We start from the raw sequence: 18,767 nt of genomic DNA on the forward strand, positions 1-18,767 counted from the left end.
TTTCATTTTAAACACAGGACTTTTTTTCTTTTTCGCTGTATTTGCCTTATCTACACAAAGACTGTTCTGTTGCCCTATTATTTTTAATGCTTTATAGCACTAAGTAAGATTTTTTTTAAAATTTTATGTGGAAGGAAATCTTATATACCACTTCATTCTAAACTCAAGATCTGTAATTGCTTTATTACACTAAAATTGCTCTGTTACATTTTTATGTGGAAGGAAAAGTTTATGGTTTTAATTAACTAATAAAAACTTGTTTACCTTACCTTCCTTATGAAACAACAAGAGGTCTGGGTTCATCAAGAGTTAAGGCGTTAAATCATTAGGCAACTTAAAGGAGAGGAGAGGGCACCCTCTTGCAGTCAGGCAGAGGGATGGAGATGTATGTAAGCCAAGTGCAGCAATGAAAGAGAATCTCAAGAGCCTATGTCTCACAAAGGAAAGTTTTGACATTTAAGGCAAAGCCGGGCATTTTTTTTAATCTTATAAACTAGATGCTCTCCTATCAGTGTACAACGCGCACTCAGCATTTTGTGACTGTGTTACGTGAATTGTCCTTGGTATTTTTAATTGTTATGGTATATCTTGAAACTTCTATGAAGCTGCTGTAAAGCAGCATATCATCCTTGCGGACAAAAATATATCAGTATCCCCATTTTATCGGAGTATCTCGTGTCTCATTCTTCAAATCCTACTTCAGTCTAGGTATTTCTCTTCCTTTCAAATTTGTTTTCCTGAATGCTTTTCTCTTCTCATACTGTTCTAAATCATGGCTTTACATGTTTCTTTTTTCCTGTGTACCCTATACCATACTGATCTCGCCACCCTTCGCTGGCTTCTGCCCCTCTTCGATTTAACTTCCACTTGTTTTCTTATGTCTTTGAAGCTCTAAATCAGTGGTCTTTAAACTTTTCCAGATATGGTACAGTATGAAGAGTTGACACACGGTTAGTACTTCTGAACTGTACATTACACAAAGTCCCACACTGATCCAGTCGCATGAGGCGTGCAGCAGGTAAGGAAGCGGCGTGCCTGGGCAGGACCCGCGGGACGTCACCTCACGTCCTACGAGCCCGCCCATCTCTTCAAGCAAGAGCAGGAAGCGTCCGGGTCCAGATGTGAAGTCACCTGGCCACAGTGCCTGAGTCCGCCTGCAGCGGGGAGCGCTGCGAAGACGCTCAGCATCCGGCTGCGCACCGTGCTCTAGAGTCCCTGGTTTCCTTGCCCGTGACTTCGGCCCCTTCCCTAGCAAAGGAAGCTTTTCTCTGAAGCGTTCCGCCTCTGGTCCCAGAATGTGCTTCGCTGCCAAGTCTGAGGTGTCTTTTGAAGGATGAGACTTCACTCAGGTAAGTCAAAGAGAGAAATGTAAAATGTTTCATTGTACTTCTGCCACAGTAATACCGAGGCTGTCTCGCAGGGGACACCTCAAGCTGAAATATTTTGATTTACGATTTTTATCATTGTTTCCGTTTCGATGTTTCTAGACTAAGGTGACAGAGTTCAGCCCTCTCTTGAAGTGAGGAGAGTGAGTGAAATGAAAGTAGAGCACAGTAGTCCGTGCGTTGTTGTATTTTAATTTATGCAGTGTTATCTGTATAGTGCACATTACTAATAGTGTAGCCTGGCAGCGCTGTAAAATACTGTACTAAATGGTGTTCAATGTAAATAACGGACGAATTAATACTAAGAACAAAAAACAGGACACTACAACTATATAAAAAACCTTAGGTACTGACAAACGAGGTGTAATTGCCCTGTTTAATGAGTCATGAAAGACACAAAGGAAATAAGCAGTTATGTCTAATGATGACGTCTTCAGTATTTTTGGCACTAGCCACAAGGATTTTACCACATGTAATATCCCAGTTTGCCATCATAAGTTATTTTGTTTTGATATATATTCTAACTAAGGAGACTGAGTAAACGTTCTATGCAACCATCAATATACTGTGATAAAGATAAGGGTTGCCCACTATTCAAAACCTTCATCAAATAGGGCACAACGTCTAAGGTGACTTAAGCACAGGAGTGTGTATACAACATTTGCAGAAAGTTGACGCTGGGCTTTGATGTTAGTTCACTCACTCGTGTTTTTTTTCTTTTCACCATGTTTCTTATAGTTTTGCTTTCTCACTATGAACGCAAAGCTATAAGTTCACGAATACCAAGAGAAACTAAAGTCAGCATGGACTGCTGACAGCTGGCCTGGGAAAACGTAGATGTCTGTGGTTGCTCAGGACTTTAAAGGTGTTCACAATGCAGATGTTAATAACTATATTTGTAGAGGAACATTTACAGCTTCAGCACTTCAATCAGAAAGGACCTACAAATGAACAACCAGGCCAGTGAAACCCTTTTGGTGATTAAAATAAATAAAAAATCGGCATGAGCTTGAGATGTGAAGTGATTTTGTGTTTCCAAAATTGTGCAGCATGCAGTGACCTGTTTTTATATCCATGCATACAATGGGTGACGTTTTCACTGCTGCTGCACATGCTGAATCTACTGTTTGTGTGAGGAAGCATGGACACCAGCCGCTTGTGCTGCAGTGGTTAGGCACATCTAAGGGAAGCTTGAACTGCTGTTGCACACATTCTACTAGTTTTACAAAAGGTCTTCATGTTTTACTTGTTTTGTCTATGAAGGTCACTTTCACTGCAGCTGCTGAGGGTTGATTACACTGCTCATGCTGTATCGGTGCTCGGTGTTAGTGAAAATAGGTAAAAGAAAAACCTTTGCACAAACAAGAGGCACAATGACTGGTATTACCACAGTTTGTTCTCCTGTGTGGTTCACATTTTTGTATCAGAAGAATTATAGCCCGGTTTAAACATGTTTGTAGAATAAAACTTGGCAGAAACATACTGGGCCCCGGAGATCCCTGAAACACCCACATTGGGCCCGCCTTTCCTGGCCTCAAAGCTGTAAAGATTGCGGAAATTCTACTGCAGCACGAGGGATGGTTGCGTAACACTGATATGAATGTATCAGTTTCCCATGATGCCACTTCACACTACCCTACCAGGTGTCACACTTCACTTTCAATGAAAGGGTAAGGTTTGCTTGAATGAAAAGTGAGGAACTGCCATAAATAAAAACGTGTGCTACTAAGATTTCTATGGATTCACTAATTTGTATTTAACATGTATGTCTGTCCTCCAAGGTCAGACTGGGACAGAAATTCAGCATGAGTACCAAAATAAAAGTGACCCCCGTTAGCAGATCAGAAAACTCAAAAAGTGGCCTGCATTTGCAAATAGGGCAGTTTTGAACTTGTAAAGTCATGCTGTATAGATGTTTTACAAGGTATGATTGGGTGACTTAATACATTTGTGCTTGCTATAGGCAATGCTTGTGTTACTATTAGTGAAATCAACAGTAAAACGTGCCTACCAGACCATAAAACAAGGCCACAAACGTACAAAAAAATGGACCACACACACTGATCTATCAGGCTAACCCCTCAGGCACCGCCCAATAGCCCTATAGGCTAGTCCAACACTACTGTCCTCTTCCAAGTCCTTAGATGCCATTGTGATCAAACTTCCTGTGATGAATTGGGTTCTGACCTGATTTAACCCCACCCCAGATGTTTTGCTTTTTGACCTTCTCATTTCACTAATAGAATGTATTTCACTATATAAGCTGTAAAATTGTTTTGAGAGGTAACTGCCTGTGCCCACCTTTTAAAATAAGGTCCAAGGTGACCATAGGCTGGTATACATGATCACATGTTTACTTCCTAACACAGTCTGGTAGCTCTGCACAGGTAGTCTGTCACACATGGGGTTTTTAATCCATTGATTATGGTGGAGTTATAATTTAATTAGACATTCAGAAAGAAATATTCCTATTTAATTTTGCCTACAATGGGAGTCTGTAATGCTTCACCTTAAGTCTGTAGTGCTATACTGTATTGACCCTGTGGGTGAAAGCTCCATGAGAATAACACTTTCTCATTGACTAAACCTAAAGACAAGTTTGACATCTATTCCTACAGGTAATTAAAGTCCCAAATACAATTGATATACTTATCTGCCCATTTTTCCATTCCTTCATGTACTTAAGATTTTCCAGCAGTTTATTGAGTCAGCACCTAATGAGTTTCCAGCTTTGAAGATCCTTGTTGGCCAAGTTAATTACTCTTCTGGCAAGCAGGTAGCTCAAAGCCTCCCCTACACAATAAACCCATGTGGATGTGATTAAGGTCTGTTTGTGGGGGATGAAGAGGATAGGGGAGAAACTTGCAGGGGCAAATTAATACACACACACTGACAAACATGGATATGCTCTGACTGAGAGAAACAAAGGGAGTCCTCCAGACCTCTAGTTTCCCTCAGTTGAGGGGCTCTCCTTTGAGGTTTTGTTGGGAAGGAACCAGTTTGGCGTTGGTAGTTAGGGACAGTCTTAAGGCTGTCAGAAAGTTGTAACCATTGACAATTGAAGTCATCCCCTTGAAAATCCCCAAGCTGTTGTGCAGGAGAGATGGGATGGGGTGGAATGTGTCATTTTTGGACAGGGCAGAGGTGCACACTTCCTGGATCTTTTAACCACCCCTTTAAAGCCCTGCTCAAGATAGGATCTGTGAGAACCAATAGAATTCGCAAAAGACAAGGACAAACGAGCACCTTGTAGATGAACTCCTGTCTGAAGTGGTGTGACACTGTGAACTTCCAGTGATTTGGGCTCTTTGACTATGTATCTCGAGAGCCAAAAATAATGACCTCCCCAATACCTCTTGGGTACAATAGAGGATGGGCATGATGGGGCTCCAGAGGAGAGGGTTCAGCTAGAACATTCGTGGAACAGTTGTGACTGGTGGTGGCCTGGGAAGGTTGCCACAGACTGCAGTAAGACACACACATGCCTTGAAAGTGGCTAAGAGCCTGTGGAACGTTGGGAGGGCAGTGTAGTCTACCTAGAGTGCCACAGGGATGCTGCTACTGTGAGCCACAGGGATTGCTGAAGAGCTGAATGGATAGACAAGAGGGTCAGGAGGAAGGTTTCAAAACATCCTGAAAACATTTTGATGACAGAAGACCTGGAATCAACCTTCCTCTTAGCTGAATTGCTCTACCAGGAGCAACACATTATTCCCTTTTTCAGAAAGACCTCACAGAGCAGAAATTACCTTCTTGGCTTTCTCTGCTTGGTCAAAACCTGGCTGGCAGACCCCCAGTTTCACCAGGTCAAGAAAATTCAGTACTGTCCTAAGACGTGTATTAGATATTCCTCAGGGGAAGACTGGTGCCAAGGTGGACAGTGGTAAATGAGTGCATAGTGCTTCCCTCTGCACTTTCTGTATTGTTCCATGGGAGGGCTAGTGCCAACTATTTACCTTGTCCCTCGGGGGCAGCTTATGGACAACAGCTGTGCTCCAATCTGCTGGGTAGACCCGGTATAATAGAAGCATTGTTAGGTGCCTCTCCTTCACCCCTTTCCTCTGGATGGAGGGAATCGGATGCACCCAACACAAAGGTTCCCATCCACACAGACTGCAGGCAGAGAATAAAGGGTGCCATCTCCCATGTTGGCACACAAATATGTGTAAGACAATCAAGAAGGCAGAAAGGACTGTGAGGGATGTGGGAGCTCCCTCGCAGACCCAAACATGAGCATTGTGAGTTCCCCCCCTTACAGCTGAAGCAGCAGCAGAGTTGAAAATATAAAAATGAAGAGACCGCTTAGGGCTTGTGGCATGACTCATAAGGCACCAGAATAATCCTAATAACAAGAATCACCTCCATTCACCACGAATTAATGATTAATTTTAGAGAACCTGCAGACCTTCTTCAGCACATCCATGCTAATTCCTTTCATAATTACTTGAAATCACTATATACATGAAGATATAAGTCAATTTTAAAAGACAAATCGCACAGCAAGATAATGTCTCACGACTTAAAAAGGTGTCCCAGTGTGTACATGATGCAAATTGTTTTGTCTTTGTGATTATGTGTGAATTTGATTCTCAAATAATGATAATTGAATATGATTTATTTTGAAACAGAGGGATTATCTTGCTGTGTCTTTTTTTGTTTTCAAATTCATTTATATGTTTCTGTATTTAGAAATTTCAAGTAAGTATAAAATAAATTAGCAGGGACTTGCTGAAGAATGCCTACATGTTCTCTTAAATGAATTATTAAACCATGGAGATGATTCTTGTTGTTAGAATTATTATGACCTACCCCCACCAGGGCAGTCTTAAATAATGCATACTGAATAAGGTGGTATCCCAGAAAGGGCAGGAGCAGCACCAGTAATTTCCACCAGCTCTGCAGGCTGTCAGGAGCGTGGACTCCCCCTACTGAAGCCTGGCTTCTGGTTGTCACCCTAGGTTTCCTGGGTAGAGGAGTTTATGAACCCCTGAGACAGTTTCTCAGTTTTTAAGTTTTTAACTCCTGAGCTCGGATGTTTAGTCTTATCTATTTTATGTTTCTAAGATACAAACACCTTCGTCTCTAAATTATGTGGCTCTTTTTCAGCTAGCATAAAGGTAAAAGAACATCTCATAAATTGAGTCATATTAAGATTTTGAAATTCTGTTGACATGCACAAATGTTAACATTATATCAGTGCGTATTCTGATAAAGGTGGCACCATCCTGTTGACTTTGTGTCTTAAATTATTGTGGTGAGACCCTGACAAATCTATTAGGCCTGACTCCTTATTAATATGCCCCTCATACTGTGTTAGGATCAAGGGGCTGTTGTGTTTTAGTGTTCAGAGCATGGTGGTGCACAAACTATTAGAGGTGGCTTCAGCGCAAGGAGTACAGGATACATTTGGGGGGTTACCTGATTTGTGAGATGTTTCATTGGCATGTGCCACCTGTTGGCTGTGAGGCCCTTTAGATGATGTTACCACAGGCATTTCTACCTTCTATTTTTGTATATATTTGTAAATGTGTATCATTTAATAGTGTATGTAATATAATTATTTTCCTTTTTAAAACAAAAAGCACAGATTGGACAGCAATTTATTAAGTGTTGTTTGTCGCATTGCCGAGTACTGAGTCTCTAGCCACAGCACCTCCAATGAGTAAGCCTTGCACTGCCCTGTCTCACTATCCTGAGAGTCAAGTGCTAGAAAAGAGTCGGTAGGGGGGCCCTCCATAGAGGGTGTCAAGACACCTTTGGCAAAAGATCACAGTTGTTAGAACTAGGGCCAAGGACCAACTGTCTGGTCTGGAGCCCTCCTGACACTTCCTATATAAAATGCCTAGGGGCCTAGTCAAAAAGGTATTTTGGAGTACGTACAACAGTACTCTTGTACACACTTTTACATGCTTTTGTGACTTGCCCCCCAAAACGTAAAATTGGAATTAAATGGGAAGTTTATGAAATATTCATACACAGCACAAATAGAAATAACTTTTATAAATAGGGAGTTAGACATTTTGGGCCCAATTCCCAAAGGCATTTTGTCAGTACATAAAATAATACTTTCATACTATTAGATCCTACATCCATACATATTTTTATGAATTGGCCCCTTACAGTATATCCAACATCATATTAGTGTTTCTTCTGAATATAAGACTGGCAATGGGAATCTAAAGGTCAGTAATTGCTGGTTACTGTTGGTGGTACAAAATGTCGGTTACTGAAAGCGTGAAAACCACCAGCTGGTTAAATCCACTGAGTTACCATTGGGGGAAAATTCCCATTTCATTAAAGGTCCCATCCTATGTCATACAGTGATTGGAAATGGAGATACACATTTTGTCTGGCATGTATTCCCATTGTAATTACCAACCACTCTGAATTATCTGACTTGAAATGGATAATGGACCTAAAATCAACTGGTCTATTTCCATTTTTCCCCAGTTGGGGGCTGGTTTCCATGAACATTTGTCTTCTGCTTTCAGCATTCAGCTGGAGGAAAATGAGTCCAGGAACATATTGCAATGCGTCACTAAGGTCTAACCCTTCGTGATGGTGCTGACATTCCCTAGAAGAGAAATATACGTATATTGTTGAAAAGACAAATGTTTAAGTAAAGTTTTTGCTAGCTTTGGTTATAAAATCTAAACATATGTTTAAAAAACCTCAGAAATGCACTTACTAACGCCACAGTGAATGTACATTTATGATTGCCAATTAAAACTGAAAACATACTGACATTCTCAAGTATGGTTAGCTCCACAGTCCGTAATTCGAACAACAACCGTGTAAACTCTCAACTTGTGCACCAGATGTTATACTCATGACCTCCCCAAATATTCTTACAGATAAGATAACATATCACATTATCCTTAACACTATGAAAGAGACAACTATAAATATAGTTTTATGTATTGACTTGAGAATGTGTTGTTCAATATTTGCGGTGTGCTTTTTTGTGTTGTTAGGTATTGATATAAATATTGTAAGGTTATAGGCATCACATTTGGTGTGAGAGAGTTTGTGAACCTGTGGCAAAGGCTTTAGGACCCTTGTTGGACATCCTGTGGGATTTACAGACCTGATACTGGGTTTGCAAACCGGATGGCAGTTCCGTTCCAACAAAGTTCCACGAGTATGTATGAAATTGCAAACCCACTTCACTTTGGGGTTTGTGAATTAAAAAAATGCATTCTAGCTACTGCTTGGCTGCCCGAAGTCTGAGAGCAGCAGAGTTGTCCAGCCACAAGGGGCCAGCTGCAGAGCCAGTCCATGTGACCAGCTCCCACAGTGCACAGTCATGCATTACTAAGGTTTGCTTCCCCCGCAGGATGGGGCCACCAGGCATGGCCGAAGGCCATGCCAAGTATAGGTTGGCAAGCCATGGATGGTTTGGGCTGCAAGGGACTTAGCCCAGCACACTCTGGCTGTTCTCGGGGCCTTATCTCAAGTTGTTGGATATTATTTATGATCAAAGAAAGCCAAGACATTCACTGAAAAAATAAGGTGAAAATGAAGTTATGGTTTACATTTGGTTAAAACATCTCAATATATGTTTACACAACTTTACCCTTAAAAACCACAGGTAAAGTGCAAAGGTGATTATGAATTAAAACAAAAAAAACTCTGAAATTTGCAAGTTATAGTTATCACTCCAATCCACATATTGCATAACAGCCACACAAGCAACAATTTACCCAATTTTAGGTCAGTCTGAAAACATCAATGGAAAATAAATAGATTTACAAAACAAAGAATTCTGGAGCTCCCACAGAGGGTGTGGGTTGCAGGTCTTCACAAGCCACACATGTGAAGTGCAACTAGTTATGAAGAGACATTCGGTAAAAGCAGAAAAACAGATTTGACATAGATGCTCAAGTGGCCTGCATTTACCAATTTTAGGGTTCAAAAATTGCAGTAGAGAGAGAAAGTGGTAGTTTCGCAGGCGCTTCTGTTGGATGTGTCTTGGAGCCAGTCTTTATGGGACAAAGGACGAATCTGAGCCAGACATTTCGATACAATCAAGCCTATCATAGCATGTCCAAGTCTATAGGGAATAATTCAGCTATGATGGAAAGAAGTGGGAGTTGGAAAGTGATGGCTTATGAGAGACACTCAAGAACCTCATAAACCAATGAAGTATTTCAAGAGATCCTAGACTAAAGTTGTTCTCCAATTTTTGTGTAAGAAGTTATACCTTTAACAAAGACACAAAGATTAATATTCTGCTAAAATACTTGCTACTAAACTGAGAAGAAGGGTTTCTCACTTCAAATCCTGCACACCCCGCCTAACAGCAGGCTAACTATAAAATACAGCAAAGTTAACTACAGATACACATCTGCTGCATGTAAAGTAAACCAACATAGGGGATAGTAGTATGTTTTTCTACAAACACAAGTGAAGAACATCACCATTCATTGCAGGACATAGGAGGCTAACAATAAGGCTACAATGGTCTACAATAACCAGTGTGTAGGAGGCTGGCCTGGTTTGATGTCAGCAGATTCCTTCATGATGCAATGGATGTCCCATGAAGAGATGTTGGATGCAGGCGAGTTTTGGTGCTGGAATCGTCCAACATGCTTTGGTTCCGGCAAAGTCACGTTTTGTGTCAAAATGACGCTGTCTGGACCCAGGAGGGACCTGGGGGCCTCAACTCTGCGTGAGGAGGAAGAGGGGGCTCTCAGCACTTCAGAGAGCCCTCAGTCGACCAGACAGCACCCACAGGCGTCCCAGGACACGGGGGCAAAGGAGGTGCAAAATGCAGTTGGTGCAGCACTACAAAGGAAGGTCCTATGCCGCTGGAGGTCAACTCAGCGAGTTGAGCGTTGCAGGATAGAGTGCTGGGGACCTGGGCCAGGCTGCGCACAAAGGAATTTTGCAAATAGTGCACAGAGGCCACAGGAGGTGAAGAAGCCGCAGTGCACAGGGGTACTCTTGTACTCGGGGAAGGCAAGCTCTTACCTCCTCCAAATTGGGACAGCAGGACCTTAGGACAGTCTGTGTCGAAGGGGTCCACCATCTATGTTCCAAGGAGCACGCTCGTTGTCAGGAGAGGAGTCCATGAGAACTGGTTGTCGACTTAAAAGATTTCTTCGGTCCTTCTGGTGCAGGGTGCACACTGTGGAAACTGTTGCAGTTGCTGGTTGGAGCTGAAGTTTCAGAGGAAAAGTAGCCCTTCTGGATACTTTGTTGCTGTTACAGCGGTTCATGGAGCAGTCTGCCGTCAATTCGAGGATGAAGTAGTAGTTGCAGAGGATTCCTGCTGGAAACTTGCAAGTAGAATCTGAAGAGAAACCCACAGGAGAGACCCTAAGTAGCCCTGAGAAGGGGATTGGTTACCTTATCAGGCATGTTCCTATCAGGAGGAGTCTCTGACGTCACCTGCTGGCACTGACCACTCAGAGGCCTCCAGAGTGTCCCCACACCTTGGAATACAAGATGGGTGAAGTCTGGGACACACTAGAGGAGTTCTGGGCACCACCCGTGGGCTTGTGATGGACAGGGGAGTGGTCACTCATCTTTCCTCTGTCCAGTTTCGTGCCAGAGCAGGGACTGGGGGTCCCTGAGCCGGTATAGAGTGGCTTATGCAAGGAGGGCACCATCTGTGCCCTTCATAGCATTTCCAGAAACTGGGGGAGGCTACCCCTCCCCAGCCTGTTACACCTATTTCCAAAGGGACAGGGTGTCACACCCTCCTCCCAAAGGAAATGCTTTGTTCTGCCTTCCTGGGACTGAGCTGCTCAGACCCCAGGAGGGCAGAACCCTGTCTGTGAGGTGGCAGCAGCAGTAGCTGCATTGGAAGCCTCAGAGCTGGTTTGGCAGTACTGGGGTTCCATGGTGGAGTCCCCAGGATGCATGGAATTGGCTCCCCAATACCAGATTTGGAATGGGGGGACAATGCCATGATCTTAGATACCTTACATGGCCATATTCGGAGTTACCATTGTGAAGCTACACATAGGAATTGGCCTATATGTAGTGCACGCGTGTAATGTCGTCCCCACACTCACAAAGTCCCGGGAATTGGCCCAGAACAATGTAGGGACACCTTTGCTAGTGCAAGGGTGCCCTCACACTCAGTAACTTTGCACCTAACCTTCAGTAAATGAAGGTTAGACATATAGGTGACTTATAGGTTACTTAAGTGCAGTGAAAATGGCTGTGAAATAGTGTTTGCATTATATCACGCAGGCTGCAATGGCAGGCCTGTTTAAGGGTTTGTCTGAGCTCCTTATGGATGGCAAAAGAAATGCTGCAGCCCATAAGGATCTCCTGGAACCCCAATGCCCTGGGTACCTAGGTACCATATACTAGTGACTTATAAGGGGGGTCCAGTGTGCCAATTGAAATTGGTAAATGAAGTCACTAGCCTATAGTGACAAATTTAAAAGCAGAGAGAGCATAAGCACGGAGGTTCCGGTTAGCAGAGCCTCAGTGACACAGTCAAGCACTACTGACAACACACACATTAGACCATAAATTATGAGCACTGGGGTCCTGACCAGTAGGATACCTGTGAGAGAGGCAAAAACATACTGACGTACAGATAAAAATGGAGGTAACATGCCAAGAAAGATTGTAGTTTCCTACACAACCCCCACCCCAAACGAGGAACAATAAGGCTAACCTTGCCCAGATGAGTCTTCGCTGTGTAAGTGTAAATATCTGGAGGGTCCATCTGCATTGGGGTGGGTACTCCAAGGTCTATGTCCCACTGTAAAGTCCATACCCTGTAGGGAAATGGACCATCTCAACAATTTAAGGTTTTCACCTTTCATTTGTTTAAACCATAATAGAGGTTTGTGGTCTGTTTGAACAATGAAGTGAGTCCAAAACAAGTAGGGTCTCAGCTTCTTCAAGGCCCAGACCACAGCAAAGGCCTCCCTCTCTATGGCAGACCAACGCTTTTCTCTAGGGGTCAACCTCCTGCTGATAAAAGCAACAGGTTGATCCTGGCCCTCTGAGTTAAGTTGTGATAGTACAGCCCCTACCCCTAATTTAGAAGTATCTGTTTGGACAATGATTTTTTTTGGAGTAGTTTGGGCTCTTCAAGACAGGTGCAGAGCTCATAGCGTGCTTAAGTTCCTCAAAAGCTTTCTGGCATCTAGCTGTCCACAATACCTTTTTAGGCATTTTCTTTGAAGTGAGGTCATTAAGAGGGGCAACAATGGCGCCATAGTTCTTACTGAACCTCCTGTAATATCCAGTAAGACCTAAGAAGGCTCTGACCTGGGTATGTGTAGTAGGGGGAGCCCAGTCCATAATGGTCTGAATCTTCCCCTGTAGTGGTTCAATCTGTTCTCCACCTACCAGTTGGCCCAGATAAACCACTTTCCCCTGCCCTATCTGGCATTTTGAAGCCTTGATAGTTAGGCCTGCCTTTTGCAGGGCCTCCAAAACTTTCCAGAGGTGGACCAGGTGGTCATCCCAGGTGGAGCTAAATACAGCAATATCATCTAAGTATGCTGCACTGAAAGCTTCCAAACCCTGGAGGACTGTATTCACCAGTCTCTGAAAAGTGGCACGTGTATTTTTCAAACCAAAGGGCATAACAGTGAATTAATAATGCCCTCCTATGGTAGAAAATGCAGTTTTTGCTTTAGCATCCTCTGACAATTTGATCTGCCAATACTCTGCAGTCAAATCAAAGGTGCTTAGATATTTGGCAGAAGCCACTGTATCTATTAGCTCATCTGCCCTGGGTATAGGGTGAGCATCAGTTTTTGTTACAGTATTAAGACCCCTATAGTCCACACAAAACCGCATTTCTCTCTTTCCTTCTTCGCTATGCGGTTTGGGGATAAGCACTACTGGGCTGGCCTAGGGGCTATCAGAAGCCTCATTAACTCCTAGATCTAACATTTTCTGGACCTCAGTTTGTATGCAATCTCTGACATGGTCAGGTTGCCTGTAAATGTTATTCCTCACAGGTAAACTGTCTCCAGTATCAACTGAATGTTCACACCAGGTAGTTGTACCAGGTATGGGAGAAAAGAGGTCAGAAAACTGTCCTAGGAGATTTTTGCAGCCCCCCTTTGCTCAGCAGTGAGGCAGTCTGCAAAAACCACTCCTTCTACTAAGCCATCGGCTTCAGTGTTGGAGAAGAGGTCAGGGAGAGGGTCACTCTCATCCTCCTGTCCCTCATCTGTGGCCATGAGCAGGGTTAAGTCAGCCATGTCATAGTAAGGTTTAAGGCGATTGACATGAAGCACCCTAAGGGGGCTTCTGGCAGTGCCCAGGTCCACCAGATAGGTGACCTCACCTTTCTTTTCCACAATGTTATAGGGTCCACTCCATTTGTCCTGGAGTGCTCTTGAGGCCACAGGCTCCAATACCCACACCTTCTATCCTGGATGGTACTCTGTCAGGACAGCCTTCTGGTCATGCCATTGCTTTTGGAGCTCTTGGCTGGCCTGAAGGTTTTTAGTGGCCTTTTTCATGTACTCAGCCATTCTAGATCTGAAGCCAAGTACATAGTCCACAATGTCTTGCTTTGGAAGTTTCAAAGGTTGTTCCCAACCCTCCTTAACAAGAGCAAGGGTACCCCCAACAGGGTGACCAAAGAGGAGCTCAAAGAGGCTGTAGCCCAATCCTTTTTGGGGTACCTCCCTGTAGGCGAAAATGAGGCATGGCAAGAGGACACCCCATCTCCTTCTGAGTTTCTCAGAGTCCCATGATCATGCCTTTGAGAGTTTTATTAAACCTTTCAACCAATCTATTTGTTTGTGGATGATAAGGGGTGGTGAACTTGTAGGTAACACTACACTCCTTCCACATTACCTTGAGGTATGCAGACATGAAGTTACTACCTCTGTCTGATACAACCTCCATAGGGAAACCCACCCTGGAAAATATTCCCAGGAGGGCTTTTGCCACTGCAGGTGCTGTAGTGGTCCTTAAGGGGATAGCGTCTGGATACCTTGTGGCATGGTCTACTACCACAAGAATGAATCTATTGCCAGAAGCTGTTGAAGGGTCAGGGGGCCAACAATATCAACCCCTATCCTTTCAAAGGGTACCCCAACCACTGGCAGTGGGATTAAGGGGGCCTTTGGGGTGCCAGCAGTCTTGCCACTAGCTTGGCAGGTGACACAGGAGCAACAAAACTCCTTTGTGTCTTCTGACAAATGGGTCCAGTGTCCCATGTTTTACTCTGGCCTAACTGCCCAGCTAAGGGAATGTCATGAGCTAGAGTTAGGAGGAATTCCCTGTACTGGAGGAGGATGACCAGTCTCCTGGTGGCACCAGGTTTAGGGTCCCATGCTTCAGTATAGAGGAGATTATTCTCCCAGTAAACTCTGTGGCTGTCATTGACATCCCCATTCTGCTGTTTGATAGCTTGCTGTCTGAGACCCTCTAGTGTGGGACAGATCTGCTGTGCCACACTCAGTTCCTCCCTGTCAGGCCCCCGGCACCCAAAAGTTCAGCTGTATCAGCTTCAAGCTCCTCTGGTGTAGGTTCTGCACAGACTCCTCCTCATCAAAAGGGGAATCATCTGGAGAGGTAGGGTTAGTGGACAAGGGTTTGCCCTTTCTACATCTAGTTTTTGGGAGCACTTGGTACATTGTTCCAGGATCCAAGTTTCCCTGTCCTCTTTGCTTCTTGGCCTGAGCCCTAGTAAGAGCAAAGATATGCCCAGGAATGCCCAGCATTGCTGCATGGTTCCAACTCCACCTCAGCCCAAGCTGAAGTCTCCAAATCATTTCCTATTAGACATTCTACAGGTAAGTCAGTGGCTACCACAACTTTCTTTGGACCAGTAAGCCCCCCACCCCCAGTTGAGATTCACAACAGCCATGGGGTGGCTAACAGTGTTGTTATGACCGTCTGTCACTTGGTACTGATGACCAAGTAGGTGTTGCTCAGGGGCAACCAGTTTCTCCATCACCACAGTGACACTGGCACCTGTGTCCCTGTAGACCTCAAACCAAACAACATTTATTAGGGGTAGTTGCTTGTACTTACCCATATTAAGGAGGCAAGCAACTAAGGTGGCAAGGTCAATCCACCATCAGAGACTAAAACAGCCACAGTGGTCTCCCTAACTAGACCAACACCCACTACATTACCAATGATGAGCCCAGCTACACCCTTTGAGTGGCTATTAGTAGTGCTCTTCCCACCACCACTGCTGTTACTAGGGGCACTAGTGGAAGCAGTGGGGGTTGTGGTGGCGGGAGGTTTGGTGTTTCTTTTTGGACAAGTGGGATCACATTCCCAATTACCTCTAGCTTTACAGAGATAACACCATGGCTTTTTCTGATTGTGAGAAGAGGATTTGTGCCCACCACCCCCAGAGGTTTTTTGTGTGCCTGATGAAGACTCAGAATTTTTTTTATCTTTGTCCCCACCCTTGTCATGAGACTTACCATCCTTCTTCTTGCTGTCTTTGTCACCCCCTGTATGAGCTTTTCTGCTCACCCTTGTTATGACCCATTTGTCTGTCTTCTTTGCCAATTCTTGGAGAGAGGTCAGATCTGAGTCCACAAGATACTGATGCAACAAATCAGACACACAATTATTCAATATATGCTCTCTCAGAATCAAGTTATATAGGCTTTCATAGTCAGTCACCTTACTGCCATTTAACCAACCTTATAGGGCCTTCACTGAACTTTCTACAAAATATGTCCAATCCTGTGATGACTCCTTTCTGGTCTCTCTGAACTTTATCCTGTATTGTTCAGTGGTTAAACCCAGACCATCTAAGAGTGCACTTTTGAGTATATGGTGGTTATCTGCATCATCATCTGTGACAATAAGGAGTCTGTCTCTCCCCTTGCCAGTGAAAGATAGCCACAGGCTAGCAGCCCACAGAACTTGAGGGACCCTCTGAACCTTACAGGCCCTCTCAAGTGCAGCAAACCACTTGTATATGTCATCTCCATCCTTGTAAGGAGGGACAACTTTATGCAGATTTGTTTAATCAAATTAGGGTTCGCTAAAATTAGAATTCCTGAAACTGCTGCTTCCATCATGGGGAACTAACCCCAACCCCTGTCTTTCCTTTTCCACAGCCAGGGATTCTCTGTCTAAGGCCAGCTGTTGCTGCTGTAGTCTCAGTCTGGCCTCTTGTAACCTCAGCTTTCTGAGTTCCCTATCTAGGGATTGGTCCTCAGGGTTAGAAGTGAGGGATACGCCTGAAACAGAAGTAACAATGGAATTTGCAGAGGCTGATCTTTTCCTAACTTGAGCCACCTAGTGACCTGGCTTCTAAGTGTGAAGGGAGCTCTACTAGTGTGTGAACCCTTCCCACTCCCAGTTACACTAGGGGGTTTGTTGACAGAAAGATCAGTGGAAGGACCCTCCCCAGGATTATCAGAATGCTCCTCTGAGGCTGCCTGGTTGGAATCTTCCTCTCCTCGCCCATCTGGCTGATCCTGACCAGTGCTAAGTCCCTGGTCATCCTTAAGGAGAAGATTTAAAAGGAATTGCTTATTGGGATTCTTCCCAATCCCTAAACCTCTTTCAATACAGAGACCCCTCAAACTTTTAAAGTTAAGATTCTCATATGTTGTTTTCACAACTCTAGGGGTAGCTTCTACAAAAGACATATTGAAAGGAAAAGAGGTGACTTATAGGTTACTTAAGTGTAGTGAAAATGGCTGTGAAATAGTGTGTGGACTATTTCATGCAGGCTGCAATGGCAGGCCTGTGGAAGGGTTTGTCTGAGCTCCTTATGGGTGGCAAAAGAAATGCTGCAGCCCATAAGGATCTCCTGGAACCCCAATGCCCTGGGAACCTAGGTACCATATACTAGGGACTTATAATGGGGGTTGAGTGTGCCAATTGAAATTGGTAAATGAAGTCACTAGCCTATAGTGACAAATTTAAAAGCAGAGAGAGCATAAGCACTGAGGTTCTGGTTAGCAGAGCCTCAGTGACACAGTTAAGCACCACTGACAACACACACATTAGGACATACATTATGAACACTGGGGTCCTGACCAGCATGATCCCAGTGAGGCAGGCAAAAACATACTGACATACAGGTAAAAATGGGGGTAACATGCCAAGAAAGATGGTACTTTCCTACACAGATTAAATACATATAGTTGTGAAATCAATCTGCAGATCTTTGGATAATACATAGAAATAGGCCGATAGATCATCGCTCAATAAGTGGCTAATTGACTTCTAAAGCTCAGATTTGTAACAGCAACTGGCTTAAAGTCTGAGACCTCCAGGAGTTCAAGATTTTTGGATCCGGATGTTTTGACTGGAGCACACTTTTGAAATGTCTCTTTTGTATATGAGGATCAATTAACATATCAGACTTCACTAACAAGACCGACAATTTTAATCATGATTCATTCTGCCTTGGAGAGTCAACATCATGAATGTCTGCAAGAAATGACAAGATATATATTTAATCCTTTATTGGTATGACTTGTATTTTGGACATTTTAAATCGGATTCAGTAGATTATTTGCAAATCCAGTATAAGGCTTGTCACAGTCAGTCAATATTAAGTTAACTGAGAACCCGAACATTAAGAGGGATATAAGGGATGTTTGGCTTAGTATGGTGGAAATGCAATAAGAAGCTTTGAATTGTGGAAATAATATTCATGCTCCTTTACTACAGTGGTTACACCCTGCCCTTAAACATGATGGTGGTGTTATAAAAGAAATAGGAAATTCACATGTAGCTGCTTAAGCTTGAAGCTACTCCAACAAGCTAGAATCAGACCCTCAGTTGTGGAATCATTAAACTCAGCCCAACTACTCTGTCATACATCTTTAAGGTGCTTGAGTCAGCTTGTGAGGCTGTGTAGCCATCCACTCGCAGATAATAGCCAAGTCCTGCTTCAAGTTCAAATTCAGGAGAGAAGGCCCAAATAGCTGTTATAATCCAAGGATGATAATAAAACATGAACAGGATGCACGTGGTGGTTTTTCCCAAAAGATCATGAAAATGGTTTACCATTATTTATCTAAATGTTTACAGAGAAGCGATAGACTAGTAACATGTCTAGTTACACAACCTATGGGTATCACATGATGGTATCTTGGGAAACTACTTTTTCTTAAGAACCCAGTAGGAGCTTTTACTGGCAACTAGCCCTGTGCTCCTCTTATATGGTCCATTAACAAAATCCCACCATCCAGCAAGGTCCTTGATAATCGGGGACAGCACAGAATAAGATTATGATTGATCAGCAAAAGGGAGAAGCAAGATTTATTTCTGCCTCCACTGGTCACTTTTTAAATGAAATGGCACAACATTTAGGTTGGAATCCAATCAATAAGTCACAAATGTTCCATTGTACAAGAAGAACATATTAGACAGACAGATGAGGAAAGCTAGTGTAAGAATGCTTTGCTATGAGCTCCTCAGTTGAAAATCAGCACAAAGGGAAGGGATGGG

At 43.6% G+C, this 18,767-nt stretch overlaps 1 protein-coding gene across 1 annotated transcript in view; it reads left to right on the plus strand.

The window, feature by feature from the left end:
* The first annotated feature begins 1,105 nt into the window (after window positions 1-1,105).
* PRRG4 (proline rich and Gla domain 4) overlaps window positions 1,106-18,767 on the plus strand; it is a 247,846-nt gene continuing 230,184 nt past the window's right edge. The window contains exon 1 of the mRNA XM_069223514.1: window positions 1,106-1,349. The gene's annotated coding sequence lies outside the window, so the exon portion shown is untranslated. The remainder of the gene's footprint in view (window positions 1,350-18,767) is intronic.

The sequence above is a fragment of the Pleurodeles waltl genome, chromosome 3_1 (assembly GCF_031143425.1).
Source record: "Pleurodeles waltl isolate 20211129_DDA chromosome 3_1, aPleWal1.hap1.20221129, whole genome shotgun sequence".
In the NCBI taxonomy this organism is placed as follows: domain Eukaryota; kingdom Metazoa; phylum Chordata; class Amphibia; order Caudata; family Salamandridae; genus Pleurodeles; species Pleurodeles waltl.